The 24,421-nt window shown below is 49.3% G+C and overlaps 1 protein-coding gene across 2 annotated transcripts in view; it reads left to right on the forward strand.

The window, feature by feature from the left end:
- The window catches only part of LOC141162600 (up-regulator of cell proliferation-like), a 227,259-nt gene that overhangs the window by 55,923 nt on the left and 146,915 nt on the right, over positions 1 to 24,421 (forward strand). Inside the window, exon 1 of one of the 2 annotated variants that reach the window (XM_073648864.1) lies at positions 11,334 to 11,447. The exons of the other annotated variant lie outside the window; for it this stretch is intronic. The gene's annotated coding sequence lies outside the window, so the exon portion shown is untranslated. Of the gene's footprint in view, positions 1 to 11,333; positions 11,448 to 24,421 lie in introns of those variants that run through there. 2 annotated transcript variants of the gene reach the window in all.

Genomic DNA, 24,421 nt, shown 5'->3' on the forward strand with positions numbered 1-24,421 from the left:
CCTGTATTATACTCCAGAGCTGCACTCACTATTCTGCTGGTGCAGTCACTGTGTACATACATTACATTACTGATCCTGAGTTACATCCTGTATTACACTCCAGAGCTGCACTCACTATTCTGCTGGTGCAGTCACTGTGTACATACATTACATTACTGATCCTGAGTTACATCCTGTATTATACTCCAGAGCTGCACTCACTATTCTGCTGGTGCAGTCACTGTGTACATACATTACATTACTGATCCTGAGTTACATCCTGTATTACACTCCAGAGCTGCACTCACTATTCTGCTGGTGCAGTCACTGTGTACATACATTACATTACTGATCCTGAGTTACATCCTGTATTACACTCCAGAGCTGCACTCACTATTCTGCTGGTGCAGTCACTGTGTACATACATTACATTACTGATCCTGAGTTACATCCTGTATTATACTCCAGAGCTGCACTCACTATTCTGCTGGTGCAGTCACTGTGTATATACATTACATTACTGATCCTGAGTTACATCCTGTATTACACTCCAGAGCGGCACTCACTATTCTGCTGGTGCAGTCACTGTGTACATACATTACATTACTGATCCTGAGTTACATCCTGTATTACACTCCAGAGCTGCACTCACTATTCTGCTGGTGCAGTCACTGTGTACATACATTACATTACTGATCCTGAGTTACATCCTGTATTATACTCCAGAGCTGCACTCACTATTCTGCTGGTGCAGTCACTGTGTATATACATTACATTACTGATCCTGAGTTACTTCCTGTATTATACTCCAGAGCTGCACTCACTATTCTGTTGGTGCAGTCACTGTGAACATACATTACATTACTGATCCTGAGTTACATCCTGTATTACACTCCAGAGCTGCACTCACTATTCTGCTGGTGCAGTCACTGTGTACATACATTACATTACTGATCCTGAGTTACATCCTGTATTATACTCCAGAGCTGCACTCACTATTCTGCTGGTGCAGTCACTGTGTATATACATTACATTACTGATCCTGAGTTACTTCCTGTATTATACTCCAGAGCTGCACTCACTATTCTGTTGGTGCAGTCACTGTGTACATACATTACATTACTGATCCTGAGTTACCTCCTGTATTATACTCCAGAGCTGCACTCACTATTCTGCTGGTGCAGTCACTGTGTACATACATTACATTACTGATCCTGAGATACATCCTGTATTATAATCCAGAGCTGCACTCACTATTCTGCTGGAGCAGTCACTGTGTACATACATTACATTACTGATCCTGGGTTACATCCTGTATTATACTCCAGAGCTGCACTCACTATTCTGCTGGTGCAGTCACTGTGTACATACATTACATTTCTGATCCTGAGTTACATCCTGCATTATACTCCAGAACTGCACTCACTATTCTGCTGGTGCAGTCACTGTGTACATTCATTACATTACTGATCCTGATTTACCTCCTGTATTATACTCCAGAGCTGCACTCACTATTCTGCTGGAGCAGTCACTGTGTACATACATTACATTACTGATCCTGAGTTACATCCTGTATTATACTCCAGAGCTGCACTCACTATTCTGCTGGTGCAGTCACTGTGTACATACATTACATTACTGATCCTGAGTTACATCCTGTATTATACTCCAGAGCTGCACTCACTATTCTGCTGGTGCAGTCACTGTATACATACATTACATTACTGATCCTGAGTTACATCCTGTATTATACTCCAGAGCTGCACTCACTATTCTGCTGGTGCAGTCACTGTATACATACATTACATTACTGATCCTGAGTTACATCCTGTATTATACCCCAGAGCTGCACTCACTATTCTGCTGGTGCAGTCACTGTGTACATACATTAAATTACTGATCCTGAGTTACATCCTGTATTATACTCCAGCGCTGCACTCACTATTCTGCTGGTGCAGTCACTGTATACATACATTACATTACTGATCCTGAGTTACCTCCTGTATTATACCCCAGAGCTGCACTCACTATTCTGCTGGTGCAGTCACTGTGTACATACATTACTGATCCTGAGTTACATCCTGTATAATACTCCAGAGCTGCACTCACTATTCTGCTGGTGCAGTCACTGTGTACATACATTACATTACTGAGCCTGAGTTACATCCTGTATTATACTCCAGAGCTGCACTCACTATTCTGCTGGTGCAGTCACTGTGTACATACATTACATTACTGATCCTGAGTTACATCCTGTATTATCCTCCAGAGCTGCACTCACTATTCTGCTGGTGCAGTCACTGTGTACATGCATTACATTACTGAGCCTGAGTTACATCCTGTATTATACTCCAGAGCTGCACTCACTATTCTGCTGGTGCAGTCACTGTGTACATACATTACATTACTGATCCTGAGTTACATCCTGTATTATACTCCAGAGCTGCACTCACTATTCTGCTGGTGCAGTCACTGTGTACATACATTACATTACTGATCCTGAGTTACATCCTGTATTATACCCCAGAGCTGCACTCACTATTCTGCTGGTGCAGTCACTGTGTACATACATTACATTATTGATCCTGAGTTACATCCTGTATTATACTCCAGAGCTGCACTCACTATTCTGCTGGTGCAGTCACTGTGTACATACATTACATTACTGATCCTGAGTTACATCCTGTATAATACTCCAGAGCTGCACTCACTATTCTGCTGGTGCAGTCACTGTGTACATACATTACATTACTGATCCTGAGTTACATCCTGTATTATACCCCAGAGCTGCACTCACTATTCTGCTGGTGCAGTCACTGTGTACATACATTACATTATTGATCCTGAGTTACATCCTGTATTATACTCCAGAGCTGCACTCACTATTCTGCTGGTGCAGTCACTGTGTACATACATTACATTACTGATCCTGAGTTACATCCTGTATTATACCCCAGAGCTGCACTCACTATTCTGCTGGTGCAGTCACTGTGTACATACATTACATTATTGATCCTGAGTTACATCCTGTATTATACTCCAGAGCTGCACTCACTATTCTGCTGGTGCAGTCACTGTGTACATACATTACATTACTGATCCTGAGTTACATCCTGTATAATACTCCAGAGCTGCACTCACTATTCTGCTGGTGCAGTCACTGTGTACATACATTACATTACTGATCCTGAGTTACATCCTGTATTATACTCCAGAGCTGCACTCACTATTCTGCTGGAGCAGTCACTGTGTACATACATTACATTACTGATCCTGAATTACATCCTGTATTATACTCCGGAGCTGCACTCACTATTCTGCTGGTGCAGTTACTGTGTACATACATTACATTACTGATCCTGAGTTACATCCTGTATTATACTCCAGAGCTGCACTCACTATTCTGCTGGTGCAGTCACTGTGTACATACATTACATTACTGATCCTGAGTTGTATCCTGTATTATACTCCAGAGCTGCACTCTCTATTCTGCTGGTGCAGTCACTGTGTACATACATTAAATTACTGATCCTGAGTTACCTCCTGTATTATACTCCAGAGCTGCACTCACTATTCTGCTGGTGCAGTCACTGTGTATATACATTACATTACTGATCCTGAGTTACATCCTGTATTATACTCCAGAGCTGCACTCACTATTCTGCTGGTGCAGTCACTGTGTACATACATTAAATTACTGATCCTGAGTTACCTCCTGTATTATACTCCAGAGCTGCACTCACTATTCTGCTGGTGCAGTCACTGTGTACATACATTACATTACTGATCCTGAGTTACATCCTGTATTATACTCCAGAGCTGCACTCACTATTCTGCTGGTGCAGTCACTGTGTACATACATTACATTACTGATCCTGAGTTACATCCTGTATTATACTCCAGAGCTGCGCTCACTATTCTGCTGGTGCAGTCACTGTGTACATACATTACATTACTGATCCTGAGTTGTATCCTGTATTATACTCCAGAGCTGCACTCCCTATTCTGCTGGTGCGGTCACTGTGTACATACATTACATTACTGATCCTGAGTTACATCCTGTATTATACTCCAGAGCTGCACTCACTATTCTGCTTGTGCAGTCACTGTGTATATACATTACATTACTGATACTGAGTTACATCCTGTATTATACTCTAGAGCTGCACTCACTATTCTGCTGGTGCAGTCACTGTGTACATACATTACATTACTGATCCTGAGTTATATCCTGTATTATACTCCAGAGCTGCACTCACTATTCTGCTGGTGCAGTCACTGTGTACATACATTACATGACTGATCCTGGGTTACATCCTGTATTATACTCCAGAGCTGCACTCACTATTCTGCTGGTGCAGTCACTGTGTACATACATTACATTACTGATCCTGAGTTATATCCTGTATTATACTCCAGAGCTGCACTCACTATTCTGCTGGTATAGTCACTGTGTACATACATTACATTACTGATCCTGAGTTACCTCCTGTATTATACTCCAGAGCTGCACTCACTATTCTGCTGGTGCAGTCACTGTGTACATACATTACATTACTTGTCCTGAGTTACATCCTGTATTATACTCCAGAGCTGCACTCACTATTCTGCTGGTGCAGTCTCTGTGTACATACATTACATTACTGATCCTGAGTTACCTCCTGTATTATACTCCAGAGCTGCACTCACTATTCTGCTGGTGCAGTCACTGTGTACATACATTACATTACTGATCCTGAGTTACCTCCTGTATTATACTCCAGAGCTGCACTCACTATTCTGCTGGTGCACTCACTGTGTACATACATTACATTACTGATCCTGAGTTACTTCCTGTATTATACTCCAGAGCTGCACTCACTATTCTGCTGGTGCAGTCACTGTGTACATACATTACATTACTGATCCTGAGTTACCTCCTGTATTATCCTCCAGAGCTGCACTCACTATTCTGCTGGTGTAGTCACTGTGTACATACATTACATTACTGATCCTGAGTTACTTCCTGTATTATACTCCAGAGCTGCACTCACTATTCTGCTGGTACAGTCACTGTGTACATACATTACATTACTGATCCTGAGTTATATCCTGTATTATACTCCAGAGCTGCACTCACTATTCTGCTGGTACAGTCACTGTGTACATACATTACATTACTGATCCTGAGTTACTTCCTGTATTATACTCCAGAGCTGCACTCACTATTCTGCTGGTACAGTCACTGTGTACATACATTACATTACTGATCCTGAGTTACTTCCTGTATTATCCTCCAGAGCTGCACTCACTATTCTGCTGGTGTAGTCACTGTGTACATACATTACATTACTGATCCTGAGTTACCTCCTGTATTATACTCCAGAGCTGCACTCACTATTCTGCTGGTGCAGTCACTGTGTACATACATTACATTACTGATCCTGAGTTACCTCCTGTATTATACTCCAGAGCTGCACTCACTATTCTGCTGGTACACTCACTGTGTACATACATTACATTACTGATCCTGAGTTACTTCCTGTATTATACTCCAGAGCTGCACTCACTATTCTGCTGGTGCAGTCACTGTGTACATACATTACATTACTGATCCTGAGTTACCTCCTGTATTATCCTCCAGAGCTGCACTCACTATTCTGCTGGTGTAGTCACTGTGTACATACATTACATTACTGATCCTGAGTTACTTCCTGTATTATACTCCAGAGCTGCACTCACTATTCTGCTGGTACAGTCACTGTGTACATACATTACATTACTGATCCTGAGTTATATCCTGTATTATACTCCAGAGCTGCACTCACTATTCTGCTGGTACAGTCACTGTGTACATACATTACATTACTGATCCTGAGTTATATCCTGTATTATACTCCAGAGCTGCACTCACTATTCTGCTGGTGCAGTCACTGTGTACATACATTACTGATCCTGAGTTACATCCTGTATTATACTCCAGAGCAGCACTCACTATTCTGCTGGTGCAGTCACTGTGTACATACATTACATTACTGATCCTGAGTTACCTCCTGTATTATACTCCAGAGCTGCACTCACTATTCTGCTGGTGCAGTCACTGTGTACATACATTACATTACTGATCCTGAGTTACCTCCTGTATTATCCTCCAGAGCTGCACTCACTATTCTGCTGGTGTAGTCACTGTGTACATACATTACATTACTGATCCTGAGTTACCTCCTGTATTATCCTCCAGAGCTGCACTCACTATTCTGCTGGTGCAGTCACTGTGTACATACATTACATTACTGATCCTGAGTTACTTCCTGTATTATACTCCAGAGCTGCACTCACTATTCTGCTGGTGCAGTCACTGTGTACATACATTACATTACTGATCCTGAGTTACCTCCTGTATTATACTCCAGAGCTGCACTCACTATTCTGCTGGTGCAGTCACTGTGTACATACATTACATTACTGATCCTGAGTTACCTCCTGTATTATCCTCCAGAGCTGCACTCACTATTCTGCTGGTGTAGTCACTGTGTACATACATTACATTACTGATCCTGAGTTACCTCCTGTATTATCCTCCAGAGCTGCACTCACTATTCTGCTGGTGCAGTCACTGTGTACATACATTACATTACTGATCCTGAGTTACTTCCTGTATTATACTCCAGAGCTGCACTCACTATTCTGCTGGTGCAGTCACTGTGTACATACATTACATTACTGATCCTGAGTTACCTCCTGTATTATCCTCCAGAGCTGCACTCACTATTCTGCTGGTGTAGTCACTGTGTACATACATTACATTACTGATCCTGAGTTACCTCCTGTATTATCCTCCAGAGCTGCACTCACTATTCTGCTGGTGTAGTCACTGTGTACATACATTACATTACTGATCCTGAGTTACCTCCTGTATTATCCTCCAGAGCTGCACTCACTATTCTGCTGGTGCAGTCACTGTGTACATACATTACATTACTGATCCTGAGTTACTTCCTGTATTATACTCCAGAGCTGCACTCACTATTCTGCTGGTGCAGTCACTGTGTACATACATTACATTACTGATCCTGAGTTACCTCCTGTATTATCCTCCAGAGCTGCACTCGCTATTCTGCTGGTGTAGTCACTGTGTACATACATTACATTACTGATCCTGAGTTACATCCTGTATTATCCTCCAGAGCTGCACTCACTATTCTGCTGGTGCAGTCACTGTGTACATACATTACATTACTGATCCTGAGTTACCTCCTGTATTATACTCCAGAGCTGCACTCACTATTCTGCTGGTGCAGTCACTGTGTACATACATTACATTACTGATACTGAGTTACCTCCTGTATTATCCTCCAGAGCTGCACTCACTATTCTGCTGGTGCAGTCACTGTGTACATACATTACATTACTGATCCTGAGTTACCTCCTGTATTATACTCCAGAGCTGCACTCACTATTCTGCTGGTGCAGTCACTGTGTACATACATTACATTACTGATCCTGAGTTACATCCTGTATTATACTCCAGAGCTGCACTCACTATTCTGCTGATGCAGTCACTGTGTACATACATTACATTACTGATCCTGAGTTACATCCTGTATTATACTCCAGAGCTGCACTCACTATTCTGCTGGTGCAGTCACTGTGTACATACATTACATCACTGATCCTGAGTTACACCCTGTATTATACTCCAGAGCTGCACTCACTATTCTGCTGGTGCAGTCACTGTGTACATGCATTACATTACTGATCCTGAGTTACATCCTGTATTGTACTCCAGAGCTGCACTCACTATTCTGCTGGTGCAGTCACTGTGTACATACATTACATTACTGATCCTGAGTTACATCCTGTATTGTACTCCAGAGCTGCACTCACTATTCTGCTGGTGCAGTCACTGTGTACATACATTACATTGCTGATCCTGAGTTACATCCTGTATTGTACTCCAGAGCTGCACTCACTATTCTGCTGGTGCAGTCACTGTGTACATGCATTACATTACTGATCCTGAGTTACATCCTGTATTGTACTCCAGAGCTGCACTCACTATTCTGCTGGTGTAGTCACTGTGTACATACATTACATTACTGATCCTGAGTTACATCCTGTATTATACTCCAGAGCTGCACTCACTATTCTGCTGGTGTAGTCACTGTGTACATACATTACATTACTGATCCTGAGTTACATCCTGTATTGTACTCCAGAGCTGCACTCACTATTCTGCTGGTGCAGTCACTGTGTACATACATTACATTACTGATCCTGTATTATACTCCAGAGCTGCACTCACTATTCTGCTGGTGCAGTCACTGTGTACATACATTACATTACTGATCCTGAGTTACATCCTGTATTATACTCCAGAGCGGCACTCACTATTCTGCTGGGAGTGTGGTGTAAGTGCGTGTCTCCAAGCTCAGTATCCTTGCATGTATTACGCACTACTCCTGTGAGAGTAAAACAGACACTTTTGTAATTTATTAAAATTCCCTTACCCTAATAATTTAAAGTTCCTTACTAATAGGTAATGGCTTGTTTCCGGCCACTGCTGCAGTTTATCAGTGGTGGCTGAATATCAGTAAAGTGCGCAATAGAGCTTGTCAGCGCTGCTCAGACAATGGCTGTGATTGCTGGAGAGCATTATTAGTACTGAACCCTTGGTATCTTCCGCGCCTCTACACGTCTGGTGCTGCAGAAGGAAAGCCGCCTCATGTAGCAGCATCGCAGAGCGCAGAGTTCAGGCCAGCTGCTCAGTGATGCCGTTTGTTACAAACTGTCAATCAAGCAGCAGCGCCTGCTCCCAGGAAGTCGGGAGGTTGGGGAGGGGGGCACTCCTGAACAAAGGAGGGCAGGGGGTGGGCGATCCCTTTAAGCAGACTGTTCCTGCCAAGAGGCATAATCACTGCGTCCCGCTGTATGGTAGCGACAGGTGCCACATCATTTGGTGAACACATTTGCGCACAATGAGAGATGTGACGCTCCACAGTGTGAAAATGATTAGAATTCTTCCCGCTCATCAGGTGCTCAGGAGTGTAGAACCACAAGGGTCAGAAGTACTAGAGATGGGGTCCAGTACAGCAGCGGTTCTTGCTTAACTGTTGGTGACTTTTATCCCGTCGGTAGAGACACGGACACAACACCCTTCTCTGCTCCTGTCTGTCAGGTTGTACATTTTTTGGTTGTATGTGGTTATGACATATCTGTTATCTCAAAACACAACCGTGTCAGCCAACTGTTCTGTGCAGTTTTTTATTTGTAGAGTATTGCAGCATTATTTATGTGTACATTATGGCAGTATTATTTATGTATGTAACATGGCAGAGTGGCTGTAACATCCAAGGATTACAGGAAAATGTAGGGGGATGTACCCGCAGGGCCCAGCGGAGGAGATCAGGACGTTTGGTCAGGCCACCACAGCAATTCAAGAGCGAAGCAGAGAACGGACGGTGGCTGCTTCAAAGAGATGTGTACAGTATGGCAGCATTACTGGATTGTGCATGTCACTAATACCACTTCCTCTGCTAACCAATTCTTCCAGTCACTACAATCCAAGCTTTCTATGTATGAATTGTGGGGATGCGTCAGACCAGCTTCTACTTTACCAACTTCACACCATACACTCATGGTCGAAAGTGTTGGCACCCTTGAAATTGTTCCAGAATATGAAGTATTTCCCCCAGAAAATTATTGCATTTACACATGTTTTGTTATACACGTTCATTTCTTTTGTGTGTATTGGAACAACACAAAAAAAACTGAGAAAAAAAGGCAAATTGGACATCATTTCCCATAAAACCCCAAAAACAAAATTGTTGTCACCTTTCCAAAATTGTGGGTAAACAACTTTGTTTCCAGCATGTGATGCTCGTTCACACTCACTTCTGGCAAACAACAGGTGTGGGCAATATAAAAATCACACCTGAAACCAGATAAAGAGGGGAGAAGGTGACTCAATCTTTGCATTATGAGTCTGTGTGTACCACTCTAAGCATGGAGAACAGAAAGAGGAGAAGAGAACTATCTGAGGACTCGAGAACCAATGTTTTTGAACACTATCAATAATCTCAAGGTTACAAGTTCATCTCTAGAGATCTTGATGTTCCTTTGTCCACGGTGTGCAACATAATCAAGAAATTTACAACTCCTGGCACTGTAGCTAATCTCCTTGGACGTGGACGGCAGAGAAAAATTGATAGAAGGTTGCCATGCAGGATAGTCTGGATGGTGGATAAGCAGCCCCAATCAAGGTCCAAAGAAATTCCAGCTGTCCTACAGGCTCAGGGTGCATCAGTGTCGACACAAACTATCCGTCCACATTTGAAGGAAATGAAATGCTATGGCAGGAGACCCAGGAGGAACCTACTGCTGACACAGAGACATGAAAAAGCTATACTGCAGTTTGGCAAAATGTACGTGAGTAAACCAAAATCCTTGTGGGAAAGAGTCTTGTGGGCAGATGAGACCAAGATAGAGCTTTTTGGTAAAGCACATCATTCTACTGTTTACGGAAAATGGAATGAGGCCTACAAAGAAAAGAACACAATACCTACAGTCAGATATGGTGGAGGTTCAAAGATGTTTTGGGGTTGTTTTGCTGCCTCTGGCACTGGGTGCCTTGACTGTGTGTAAGGCATCATTAAATCTGAAGATTACAAAGGATTGGCAATGTAGCGCCCAGTGTCAGAAAGCTGGGTTTGCGTCCTCTTTCATGGGTCTTCCAGCAGGACAATGACTTCAAACATACTTCAAGAAGCCCTCAGAAATGATGGAAACAAAGCGCTGAAGAGTTCTGAAGTGGCAGCAATGAGTCCGGATCTAAATCCCATTGATCACCTGGGGAGAGATCTTACAATGGCTGTTGGGAGAAGACGTCTTCACATATGAGACCTGGAGCAGATTGTAAGAAGAGTCCGAGATCCCGGCTGAGGAGGAAGAAGCTGATGGTTATAGGAAGTGACTGATTGCAGGTATTAATTCCAAAGGGGGCGCAACCAAATATTAAGTTGAGGGTGCCAACAATTCTGTCCGGCCCATTTCTGGAGTTTTCTGTGAAATTATCTCCAATTTGCCTTCTGTTCTCTGTTTTTTTTTTGTGTTGCTCCAATATAAAAAGGAAATAAACCTGTGTATAACAAAACATGTGGAATTGTAATAGTGTTCTGGAAGAAATACTTCATTTTTTATAACAATTTCAAGGGTGCCAACACTTTCGGCCATGACTGTATCTCTTTCCAGTTAGAAAGGGTCAATGGTCAGAGCTTGAAATTAATAAACAACAAGATTTGAATCAAACAGAAAGTGAAAATAAATCGGCTTTCTGAGAAATCATCTCGTTCATTAGAAGCTCCTACCCCCGCCCTTATATATTTATATATATTTATATATATATATATATATGGTGTCGTCACTGTATCCTCACAGATCCAGGACAGGCAGTGTGCGCGGTGGAGGCTTCTGCAGCTCCGCTGTGTCGGGTGAGTCAGTCCTGACATTCTGCTTCACTTATTTATATGGTTTTCGCAAATGCCGTTATCTTGTTGGCCGGATTCCCACAGCAGTCGGTGCAGTCAGATCAGCTTCATGTCCTTGTCCTCACAGTGGAGGGGACAAGGAGCCGCTCGTTACTAATGCACTGGCCTGCCCGTCCTGTTGCATGTTGCACCTTTTTACACATCGACCATCGTATGAGACATCGCTGAGTGCACACAGGTCATTATCTGGTCGTCTGCTGTCCGGTGAGCTCAGACGGCATCGCTGTGCGCACACAGGTCATTATCTGGTCGTCTGCTGTCCGCTGAGCTCAGACGGCATCACTGAGTGCACACAGGTCATTATCTGGTCATCTGCTGTCCGGTGAGCTCAGACGGCATCGCTGAGTGCACACAGGTCATTATCTGGTCGTCTGCTGTCCGCTGAGCTCAGACGGCATCACTGAGTGCACACAGGTCATTATCTGGTCATCTGCTGTCCGGTGAGCTCAGACGGCATCGCTGAGTGCACACAGGTCATTATCTGGTCGTCTGCTGTCCGCTGAGCTCAGACGGCATCGCTGAGTGCACACAGGTCATTATCTGGTCGTCTGCTGTCCGGTGAGCTCAGACGGCATCACTGAGTGCACACAGGTCATTATCTGGTCGTCTGCTGTCCGGTGAGCTCAGACGGCATCGCTGTGCGCACACAGGTCATTATCTGGTCGTCTGCTGTCCGGTGAGCTCAGACGGCATCGCTGTGTGCACACAGGTCATTATCTGGTCGTCTGCTGTCCGCTGAGCTCAGACAGCATCGCTGAGTGCACACAGGTCATTATCTGGTCGTCTGCTGTCCGCTGAGCTCAGACGGCATCGCTGAGTGCACACAGGTCATTATCTGGTCGTCTGCTGTCCGGTGAGCTCAGACGGCATCGCTGTGTGCACACAGGTCATTATCTGGTCGTCTGCTGTCCGGTGAGCTCAGACGGCATCGCTGTGTGCACACAGGTCATTATCTGGTCGTCTGCTGTCCGCTGAGCTCAGACGGCATCGCTGAGTGCACACAGGTCATTATCTGGTCGTCTGCTGTCCGGTGAGCTCAGACGGCATCGCTGTGCGCACACAGGTCATTATCTGGTCGTCTGCTGTCCGCTGAGCTCAGACGGCATCACTGAGTGCACACAGGTCATTATCTGGTCATCTGCTGTCCGGTGAGCTCAGACGGCATCGCTGAGTGCACACAGGTCATTATCTGGTCGTCTGCTGTCCGCTGAGCTCAGACGGCATCACTGAGTGCACACAGGTCATTATCTGGTCATCTGCTGTCCGGTGAGCTCAGACGGCATCGCTGAGTGCACACAGGTCATTATCTGGTCGTCTGCTGTCCGCTGAGCTCAGACGGCATCGCTGAGTGCACACAGGTCATTATCTGGTCGTCTGCTGTCCGGTGAGCTCAGACGGCATCGCTGTGTGCACACAGGTCATTATCTGGTCGTCTGCTGTCCGGTGAGCTCAGACGGCATCGCTGTGCGCACACAGGTCATTATCTGGTCGTCTGCTGTCCGGTGAGCTCAGACGGCATCGCTGTGTGCACACAGGTCATTATCTGGTCGTCTGCTGTCCGCTGAGCTCAGACAGCATCGCTGAGTGCACACAGGTCATTATCTGGTCGTCTGCTGTCCGCTGAGCTCAGACGGCATCGCTGAGTGCACACAGGTCATTATCTGGTCGTCTGCTGTCCGGTGAGCTCAGACGGCATCGCTGTGTGCACACAGGTCATTATCTGGTCGTCTGCTGTCCGGTGAGCTCAGACGGCATCGCTGTGTGCACACAGGTCATTATCTGGTCGTCTGCTGTCCGCTGAGCTCAGACGGCATCGCTGAGTGCACACAGGTCATTATCTGGTCGTCTGCTGTCCGGTGAGCTCAGACGGCATCGCTGTGCGCACACAGGTCATTATCTGGTCGTCTGCTGTCCGGTGAGCTCAGACGGCATCGCTGTGTGCACACAGGTCATTATCTGGTCGTCTGCTGTCCGCTGAGCTCAGACGGCATCGCTGAGTGCACACAGGTCATTATCTGGTCGTCTGCTGTCCGGTGAGCTCAGACGGCATCGCTGAGTGCACACAGGTCATTATCTGGTCGTCTGCTGTCCGCTGAGCTCAGACGGCATCGCTGAGTGCACACAGGTCATTATCTGGTCGTCTGCTGTCCGGTGAGCTCAGACGGCATCGCTGTGTGCACACAGGTCATTATCTGGTCGTCTGCTGTCCGGTGAGCTCAGACGGCATCGCTGTGTGCACACAGGTCATTATCTGGTCGTCTGCTGTCCGCTGAGCTCAGACGGCATCGCTGAGTGCACACAGGTCATTATCTGGTCGTCTGCTGTCCGGTGAGCTCAGACGGCATCGCTGTGCGCACACAGGTCATTATCTGGTCGTCTGCTGTCCGGTGAGCTCAGACGGCATCGCTGTGCGCACACAGGTCATTATCTGGTCATCTGCTGTCCGGTGAGCTCAGACGGCATCGCTGAGTGCACACAGGTCATTATCTGGTCGTCTGCTGTCCGCTGAGCTCAGACGGCATCACTGAGTGCACACAGGTCATTATCTGGTCATCTGCTGTCCGGTGAGCTCAGACGGCATCGCTGAGTGCACACAGGTCATTATCTGGTCGTCTGCTGTCCGCTGAGCTCAGACGGCATCGCTGAGTGCACACAGGTCATTATCTGGTCGTCTGCTGTCCGGTGAGCTCAGACGGCATCGCTGTGTGCACACAGGTCATTATCTGGTCGTCTGCTGTCCGGTGAGCTCAGACGGCATCGCTGTGCGCACACAGGTCATTATCTGGTCGTCTGCTGTCTGGTGAGCTCAGACGGCATCGCTGTGTGCACACAGGTCATTATCTGGTCGTCTGCTGTCCGCTGAGCTCAGACAGCATCGCTGAGTGCACACAGGTCATTATCTGGTCGTCTGCTGTCCGCTGAGCTCAGACGGCATCGCTGAGTGCACACAGGTCATTATCTGGTCGTCTGCTGTCCGGTGAGCTCAGACGGCATCGCTGTGTGCACACAGGTCATTATCTGGTTGTCTGCTGTCCGGTGAGCTCAGACGGCATCGCTGTGTGCACACAGGTCATTATCTGGTCGTCTGCTGTCCGCTGAGCTCAGACGGCATCGCTGAGTGCACACAGGTCATTATCTGGTCGTCTGCTGTCCGCTGAGCTCAGACGGCATCGCTGTGCGCACACAGGTCATTATCTGGTCGTCTGCTGTCCGGTGAGCTCAGACGGCATCGCTGTGCGCACACAGGTCATTATCTGGTCGTCTGCTGTCCGGTGAGCTCAGACGGCATCGCTGTGTGCACACAGGTCATTATCTGGTCGTCTGCTGTCCGCTGAGCTCAGACGGCATCGCTGAGTGCACACAGGTCATTATCTGGTCGTCTGCTGTCCGGTGAGCTCAGACGGCATCGCTGAGTGCACACAGGTCATTATCTGGTCGTCTGCTGTCCGGTGAGCTCAGACGGCATCGCTGTGTGCACACAGGTCATTATCTGGTCGTCTGCTGTCCGGTGAGCTCAGACGGCATCGCTGTGTGCACACAGGTCATTATCTGGTCGTCTGCTGTCCGCTGAGCTCAGACGGCATCGCTGAGTGCACACAGGTCATTATCTGGTCGTCTGCTGTCCGGTGAGCTCAGACGGCATCGCTGTGCGCACACAGGTCATTATCTGGTCGTCTGCTGTCCGGTGAGCTCAGACGGCATCGCTGTGTGCACACAGGTCATTATCTGGTCGTCTGCTGTCCGCTGAGCTCAGACGGCATCGCTGAGTGCACACAGGTCATTATCTGGTCGTCTGCTGTCCGCTGAGCTCAGACGGCATCGCTGAGTGCACACAGGTCATTATCTGGTCGTCTGCTGTCCGGTGAGCTCAGACGGCATCGCTGTGTGCACACAGGTCATTATCTGGTCGTCTGCTGTCCGGTGAGCTCAGACGGCATCGCTGTGTGCACACAGGTCATTATCTGGTCGTCTGCTGTCCGCTGAGCTCAGACGGCATCACTGAGTGCACACAGGTCATTATCTGGTCGTCTGCTGTCCGGTGAGCTCAGACGGCATCGCTGTGCGCACACAGGTCATTATCTGGTCGTCTGCTGTCCGGTGAGCTCAGACGGCATCGCTGTGTGCACACAGGTCATTATCTGGTCGTCTGCTGTCCGCTGAGCTCAGACAGCATCGCTGAGTGCACACAGGTCATTATCTGGTCGTCTGCTGTCCGCTGAGCTCAGACGGCATCGCTGAGTGCACACAGGTCATTATCTGGTCGTCTGCTGTCCGGTGAGCTCAGACGGCATCGCTGTGTGCACACAGGTCATTATCTGGTCGTCTGCTGTCCGGTGAGCTCAGACGGCATCGCTGTGTGCACACAGGTCATTATCTGGTCATCTGCTGTCCGGTGAGCTCAGACAGCACACGCCTGTACATACCCTCGTCAGGAGGAGTCACAATTTTTCATACAGATTTAGATGCTTTATTTTTAATCACAGGTAGACTAAGTCCACACTATGAGTATTTGGTGCGTTTTTGATGTTGCAGATTTTGTTCCACATTTTTACACCAACTACATTTTGTTATTTGCATTTTACAGTACCAGCAAAGTCTATGAGATTCCAGAAATTTCAAATCTCATGCTCACATCTTGTTATTTTTTTTTATCAGGATTTTGTGCCTTGCATGTTTTTTTGCACAATAGAGCATGTCACTTCTTTCAGTGTTTTTTTCACCCATTGGAAGTAATGGGTGATGAAAAAAACGCTGAAAAAAAACCCCATGTAGTTTCAATTACACTCCCATCCCCCACATTTTATCCATAACAATAATGGCCCATTGCCTTTAGATACAAAGCACTGCTGCAAATTCTGCTTCTGTGCATTTATCCCACAGTCACTATTTCAGAGTCTGCGTAGAAATCAAACAAACCCTTTAAAGGGAACCTGTCAAGTAAAAAGAAACACTATTAACATGCAGTCATGCGGTTAATCTGCAGGTTAGTAGTGTTCTGAAGCCATGTGACTGGTGCACTGAGAGCCCCTCTGCCGGGAGTAATTATACTTTATCCCTCTCGGCAGCCTCAGGCTTTCGGTCATAGAGGTGCGGCTGGCATGGCTTCACGGCTGTAACCACACTCGAGCCCAAAGTATTGGAGCCAGCTTTCATTCAGTACAGGGACGTGGTTACAGCCGCTACTCACTATGCACCGAGCGGTGACTGAAGCCGTACCGGCCGCACCCCTACTGAAAAGCTGCAGTCACAAAATCAAGAAAAGTGGTACTATTTTTTCTCGTCCGAGTTATACGCTCGTATGATCGAGCCCAAAGGCCAAGGCTGCTGGGAGGAATAAAGTTCATCTCCTCCTGGCAGCGGGGCTCCCAGTGTTGCGTCCGCAGGGCTACAGAACACTATTAACCTGCAGATCAACCCCACATCTGCATGTTCATAACGTTTTTTAACATGACAGGTTCCCTTTAACACCCCTTCCAACATTCACCGTATGGTTCATGTATGGTGCAAGTCGAGAGCAGGTACTGAGTAGGTACTGAGGCTGAATCTGGCCCATAGGCCGGGGTCCCACTGGCGTATGGCATCAGATGCAATATGCTAATGACACTTGGCTCCTGCTCTACTGCGAGAGTGATCCGAGTGTCTGTGTTCTGTGTTCCGATTGTCTCGTGACGCACCCCCTCGGTACTCGGTAGCCGGGCCGGTCGATGCGGGGGGATGTCACAGTGGCAGTGACCTGGTCCGTGACCCAGGACGGTCAATACAAGGGGAATAAAGAAAATGGAATAAAGTTTTTATATTTATAATGTTCGTGGCGCCACCTGTAGTATGCAGCTATATGTGGCCGCCGCTGCGGTGCAGATCCTCTGGAGCTGATGGTGACGCAGTGTTACAGGTCCGGGAGGTGGAACCTCTGTGCTGCGGTGCAAGGAGGGCCCCAGAGGGGCTTAACTAGGTATCAACTCGGAGCGACCAAGGTTGTACGGCGGCTCAATCGACTCCGTGACCAGGGAGGGTCCGAGCAGAGGGACCAGGTGCTACTCTGGGGACGACCCTGTAAGGGAACAGGTGACTCCCACAGTACAGATAGTTGGGACTGACCGGTATTGCCGATGGGCACAGCAGGCAGGCTGACGAGTGATCCGGATAGATGGACTGGCAGACATGGCAGGCGACAGGCAGGAGTCTCTAGGTAGGCTGACAGGTGGTCACGGTAAGTGACGGACAGGAGCCTCCAGGTAGGCACGGCAGGTAGCAAGTGGGAGCCTCCAGGTAGGCATGGCAGGTAACAAGCAGGTGCTTCCAGGTAAGCGTGCTGGCAGGCACGGCAGGTAACAGGCAGGTAAGCGGGCTGGCAGGTACGGCAGGTAAGAGGGCTGGCAGGTAACATGCAGGTAACAGGCTAGCAGCGGGACCTGAGGGTTGAAGCAGAGGTAAGTATACTGTGCTACAACTATTGCTCGGGCACCTCCATTTTGGAGGAGGTGCCTTATATAAAGGAGGACCTCCGGCAATTGGCCGGGGACTCCTTAGGACAGCGCGCGCGGCCCCTTTAAGAAGGAGGGAGGGCGCGCGCGCGCCCTAAGCACAGTGCCCGGGAAGCTGCACGCGCACGCAGCAGCAGGAAGAGGAGCGCTGGAGGACGCCGGGCGGGGAGCGCGAGGAGAGCGGAGGTGAGAGGGATGGCGTCTCTGCCTAGCAGGGGGCAGAGACGCCGATTCTACAGTACCCCCCTTTACGCCCCAGAAAGAAATTTTTCAAGGAGAAGAGGGGCATGAATGTTCTCCCTGGGTTCCCAGGTTCTCTCCTCTGGGCCAAACCCCTTCCAATCCACCAGAAAAAAGGTTTTTCCTCTCACCCTCTTGGTGGCCAGAATGTTCTCTACCTCAAAAACGTCCTCAGTGGAAACCGGAGCAGGGGGAGTACCTGGATTGTTGGAAAAAGAATTAAACACAACTGGTTTGAGGAGAGATACGTGGAAGGAGTTGGGAATCCGCAAGGTGGCCGGGAGTTTTAACTTGTAGGCCACTGGGTTGATTTGTTTGAGGACTTCAAATGGACCGATGAACTGAGGACCCAACTTATAGGAGGGTATTTTGAGCCAGACATGTTTGGAAGAGAGCCAGACTTTATCTCCCGGACGGAATTGAGGCGGATCCAGACTTCTTTTGTCAGCATGTTTCTTCATCCGCTCGGAGGACTGAAGAAGTGCGGACCTAGTATTTTCCCAAATGGTGGAGAATTCGCTGACCAGAGACTCCGCGGCAGGGTTGTCCACAGAAGCGGAGACGGGAAATGGAATCCGGGGATGTTGACCGTAGACCACAAAGAACGGGGACTTGGAAGTAGATTCGCTCTTATGGTTGTTGTAGGAGAACTCGGCCCATGGTAGGAGCTCCACAAAATCGGTATGGTGAGCGCTAACAAAGTGCCGGAGGTAGCTGGTAAGGATCTGGTTGATACGCTCCACTTGGCCATTGGACTGTGGATAGTAAGCGGAGGAGAAATACAGGGTGACATCCAGCAGCTTACAAGTAGCTCTCCAGAAGCGTGAGGTGAACTGAACCCCTCGATCCGACACAATGTGGAGGGGTAGGCCATGGAGACGGAAGATGTGAAGGATGAAGTCCTTAGCCAGCTCAGATGCAGACGGGAGACCAGGCAGAGGGATGAAGTGGGCCATTTTAGAAAAGCGGTCGGCGACCACCCAAATGACTGTACAACCGGCAGAGACAGGGAGATCTGTAATAAAGTCCATAGCAATGTGCTGCCACGGGGCAGCAGGTGCGAGAAGAGGCAGGAGGTGGCCGGATGGAAGATGTCTGGGAACTTTGTTGCGGGCACAGGACGAACAGGCCGAGACGAAGTCTACCACATCCTTGCGCAGGGTAGGCCACCAGTAATGCCGGGTAATGAGCAGGAAGGTCTTCTTCTGACCGGCATGGCCGGCTAGTTTAGATGAATGACCCCAGTGAAGAACCTTCTCGCGATCTGTTACCGCTACAAACGTCTTACCGGGTGGAAGACGAGTCAGATCCAAGGGGGCCACATTCATCACTTTGGAGGGTTCGATGATGTGCATAGGCTCCTCCTCTTGATCGGAGGACAGGAAAGATCGGGACAAGGCGTCGGCTTTGACATTCTTGTCCACCGGGCGGTAATGTAGGATAGAGTCGAAGTGGGCGAAGAACAAAGACCACCGGGCCTGACGCGGATTGAGTCTTTGAGCATTCTGGAGATATGCTAGATTTTTGTGATCCGTATAGATGATCACCGGGTATAGAGCCCCTTCAAGCAGGTAACGCCACTCCTCCAGCGCCAATTTAATGGCTAACAGTTCTCGGTCTCATATGGAGTAGTTGCTATGACGAGTAGAAGAGTTTGGAGAAGAAGCCGCAGGTTACCATTCTCCCGGATGAAGATTCTTGGGTGAGCACCGCTCCGACTCCAGAGGAGGAAGCATCAACCTCCAGGAAGAACTGTTTGTTGCAGTCCGGATGGTGCAGTACTGGGGCAGAGGAGAAGGCTAGCTTTAAGGAAAGAAGGCCTCCTCAGCTTCTGGCGGCCATTCCTTGGGAGTTGCTCCCTTACGGGTGAGCGCAGAGATGGGAGCAGTCCGGGAAGAGAAGTGCGGGATGAAGAGACGATAGTAGTTGGCGAAGCCCAGGAATCGCTGAATCGCCTTCAACCCCTCCGGACAGGGCCACTTTAGGACAGCAGAGAGCTTCTCGGGATCCATTCGTAGACCTGTCTGGGAGATAACATAGCCCTGGAATGGAAGAGAGGTCTGCTCGAAGAGGCACTTCTCAAATTTTGCATAGAGGTGATTCTGCCTGAGCCTAAGCAGGACCTGACGAACATCCCTCCGGTGTGTGGGAAGATCCGGAGAGAAGACCAAGATGTCGTCCAGGTACACCACCACGCAAGAATATAGAAGGTCACGGAAGAAGTCGTTGACTAATTCTTGGAAGACGGCGGGAGCATTGCCGAGACCGAAGGGCATCACACGGTATTCATAGTGACTGTCCCGGGTATTGAATGCCATCTTCCACTCGTCTCCTTGACGGATCCGGACCAGGCTATACGCCCCACGTAGATCTAGCTTGGTAAAGATCCTAGCTCCCTTAAGACGGTCAAACAACTCGGAACTGAGCGGCAGGGGGTATTTGTTTTTGACCGTGATTTTGTTGAGTCCTCTATAGTCAATACAGGGGCGTAATGAACCATCTTTCTTCTTGACGAAGAAGAATCCGGCTATAGCCGGAGAGGTAGATTTCCGGATGAATCCCCTGGCCAGATTCTCCTCAATGTACTCTGACATGGCCTGGGTCTCGGCCGACGACAATGGGTAAATGCGACCATGGGGTGGAGTGGCATCGGGTACCAGGTCGATCAGGCAATCATATGGCCTATGAGGTGGCAGTGTCTCTGCTTCCTTTTTATCGAAGACATCTGCATAGGACCAGTAAGGTGCCGGAAGACCGAGTAAATTAGCCGGGGTAGGTGGAGGATGAGCCGGGCGAACTGTAACCAGGCAGATCCTATGGCAATCCTGCCCCCAATGGAGTACTTCACCGGATTGCCAGTTCAGCACGGGTTAATGTCTCTGAAGCCAGGGTAGACCTAGCAATAGGGGGTGAGAGAGTCCGGACAGCACATGGAAGGAGATCTTCTCAGAGTGCAGCATTCCCACCTGCAGGGTTATAGGTTCTGTGACAAGCAGGATGGTCACCGGAAGGAGTCTTCCATCCACGGAGGTGACTGCCAATGGTTCAGCCAGAGGTTTGGTGGGAATCCGATATCTCTCTACCAGGGACTGGGAAATGAGGTTTCCAGCAGCTCCAGAATCCAGGTGAGCAATTTCAAAGAGACGGTTCTCTCCCCAGGAGATAGAGACAGACAAAGTCAGGGACGGAGAGGGTTTACTTTTGCCTAGGATGACCTCTCCGAGCGGTCCTAGACATTGGAGTTTCTCGGCTTCTCCGGACAGGCACGGATCAGATGCTCCTTACTGCCACAGTAGAAGCAGCTCCCTTCTGCTCGGCGCGTCTCCAGACGAGACTTGACCATCCTGGTTTGGTCAATCGGCAGAGGTTCAGGTGAGCGTGCCCGGGGACTCGCTGACTGGGAGACAGGTCTTGGGAGAACAGGAGCGTGGCGAGGGAATCCTCTCTCCCGGGTAATCTCCTTAGCTCGTTCATGGAATCGGATGTCAATCCGGGTAGCAAGTGACACCAGGTCGTCCAGGGTGGTAGGAATGTCGCGGTCGGCTAGCTCGTCCTTGATCCGACCGGAAAGGCCCTCCCAGAAGATGGATACCAGGGTCTCGTTGTTCCAGGCGAGCTCAGAAGCGAGGGTATGGAACTGTATGGCATATTGACCCACGGTGAGACTCCCTTGGCAGAGACATAGCAGAGAGGAGGCAGCAGAGGATTTACGTCCTGGTTCATAGAAGACTTTCCGGAAAGCAACAAGGAAGGACGATAGATCGAAAACCAGAGGATCCCCCCTCTCCCACAGGGGTTTAGCCATGCCAGTGCGTCACCAGTGAGATGAGACATGATGAATGCTACCTTAGCCCGATCGGAGATGAACTGGTGTGCCAGGAGTCCAAAGTGCAGGGTGCACTGGTTTATGAAGCCCCGAGCTAAAGCGGGGTTGCCAGCAAAACGTGGAGGTGCCAAGAGCTGGGGTCCACAGCTGGATACCATAGTAAGACTTGGTTGCGGTGTCTCCTTTAAGAAGGAGGGAGCGCGCGCGCGCCCTAAGCACAGTGCCCGGCAAGCTGCGCGCGCACGCAGCAGCAGGAAAAGGAGCGCTGGAGGACGCCGGGCGGGGAGCGCGGAGTTGAGAGGGACGGCGTCTCTGCCTGGCAGGGGGCAGAGACGCCGATGCTACACGGAGCAGAGTTGGTTCAGCTCTCCACAGGCACAGCTTAGCTCCAGGGCGGTGTAGTGATGATTTGAGGTAGATGTTGCTGTGCGGGGTGGTGCAGGTGATGGCACAGATAATAATTCTAGGACACAGTGGGGTGCAGTCTTCAGATTTACTCACAGTTGTCAGACTCCAGGTTACCAGCGCCAGGGTAACCTCCCACGCCGTCCTGTGTTTACCAAGGCAACTCCCAGGTGTTTCAGGAGTACATAACGGGACCCCACTTTGTGTGCCTTCCTCGGTCGTCTTCCTGCGCTGGCTCTGTGGCGCCCTGCTGCGCATTGGTGCCACACATCCCAGAGGGGTGCATGGATGGACTTCTCCACAAGAGGCCCTCAACACATTCACACACCTCCACCCTACCACCTCAGACCAGCAGAGAGAGCCCGGATAGGGACATATATACTGGAGCTCGGAGTTCAGTTCAGTTCAGAGTCAGTGTCAGAGTTGAGTTGAAGACACAGACTCAGTGAGCTCAGCTAGAGCCGAGAGCGTGCTGACGCTCAGAGAGCGGTGAAGAGCAGCGTGCCTGCTGCAGTGCTTAGGCGAGTCAAGGCCTACAGCACGTGTGAAGCCTAGTGTGGGCCCCTAGTGCGGCCGAAGGCGAGTGGAGAAAGAGAGTAACATAGGGGGCAGAGGAGCATACCAGGCTCACCCCGATTCATATACCGGACACCGGGTCCGCGCCTACCAGGTCCTTTATACCCAGTAGGGACCACCGGAACCCCTGGAAGACTACAGGTCCCAAGTTCACCAAACACTGATACGTACCAGGGCTAGGAGTCACGAAGGACCCACAACCAGGGAGAGTGAGTTCCAGCAGAAGGCCCTACCACCAGGTCAGCAGGTGAAAGTGAGAGACAGAGACCAAGTTAGGCCTAGCTCCAGGCAGGCCAGAAGCTTAGTGAGGAAAGACATGAATGAGGAGGCCCTGCACCCGCTCACTGGGGAGAGTCCGGAAATGCACCCTTCACCCTGAAGTACCCTGGACCGTACCTGCTCCACCATCAGTAAAGGTATTGAAGTGTACCCCAGCGTGTGTGCCCGTTTTTCCTCCGGGACTGTTACATCGTCTCTTTCCTGCTTCTACAATCCATTCCCCGCACTTACACTGCCCTGAGGCCCCGCTCCACCTGTGGGGAGTCGCACCAACTAAGCTGCCCGAACTCCGGCCTCAGAGGACTGCCACAGCACTGGTAATCCTTACCAGACACCACAGGCGGCGTCATGAACATTTGCGATCACATATAATTTTCCCCTTTTTAAGAGTGACCCCAGGGTACGGGCCTGGGAGCCGACTACCGCGACATCCCCAAGACCAGGCAACAAGGCCCGGGCGCCGAGTCGTCCCCATCCCCTGGGCGCGTCAGCTCTCACCCTCCTGCCCTGTGCTTCGCAACCAGTGTCCCAAGCCGGTAGCCTCGGATTTTGGCGGGCAACGTGCAGTCCCCTGAATCCTATGTGGCTACCTTTTTAGCGATTTAGTTGCGGTTGTGAGCAGCTGCACCCTGAAACTACAGTAGTCTCCGGTTTCTAGCTGAGCCTTGTAGTTCTCCACTAGTTAGGGGCTGGTCCCCTTTGTGGCCTGATCCCTCCACATTCCTGTAGATTCGGGCGCACGGGTGGCTTCCTGCACTTCCCGTGCCCCTGGGATCCCCTCACTTCTGGAGCCTTCCTCTGCTCCCATCCTCTTCCAGCCTGTCCTCCTGGGCCTCTCAATTTAGGCCCGCTCCTCTCTCCTCTGAGCAGAGCTCCTCCAGATCTCCTGCTCCCAACACTCTCCTCTGACTGTCTCCTCAGACTGGACTGACTCTCTCAAGATGGCTCCCCTTTTTATACTCCTACTGAAGTGCTCCCTTGTTCTACTTCCTCCACCCACACCCACTACATGGTTCCCCCTCTCTCGTTTCCCCCCACTTCCAACCAGGGACAGAGCTCCGCATAAGGCCGTGCATCTTGCCCTGCCTGCTGGTCTGGAAGGGTGT

Source organism: Phyllobates terribilis, unplaced genomic scaffold (assembly GCF_046119375.1).
Source record: "Phyllobates terribilis strain yellow unplaced genomic scaffold, ASM4611937v1 Scaffold_9__5_contigs__length_417890890, whole genome shotgun sequence".
NCBI classification, from domain to species: domain Eukaryota; kingdom Metazoa; phylum Chordata; class Amphibia; order Anura; family Dendrobatidae; genus Phyllobates; species Phyllobates terribilis.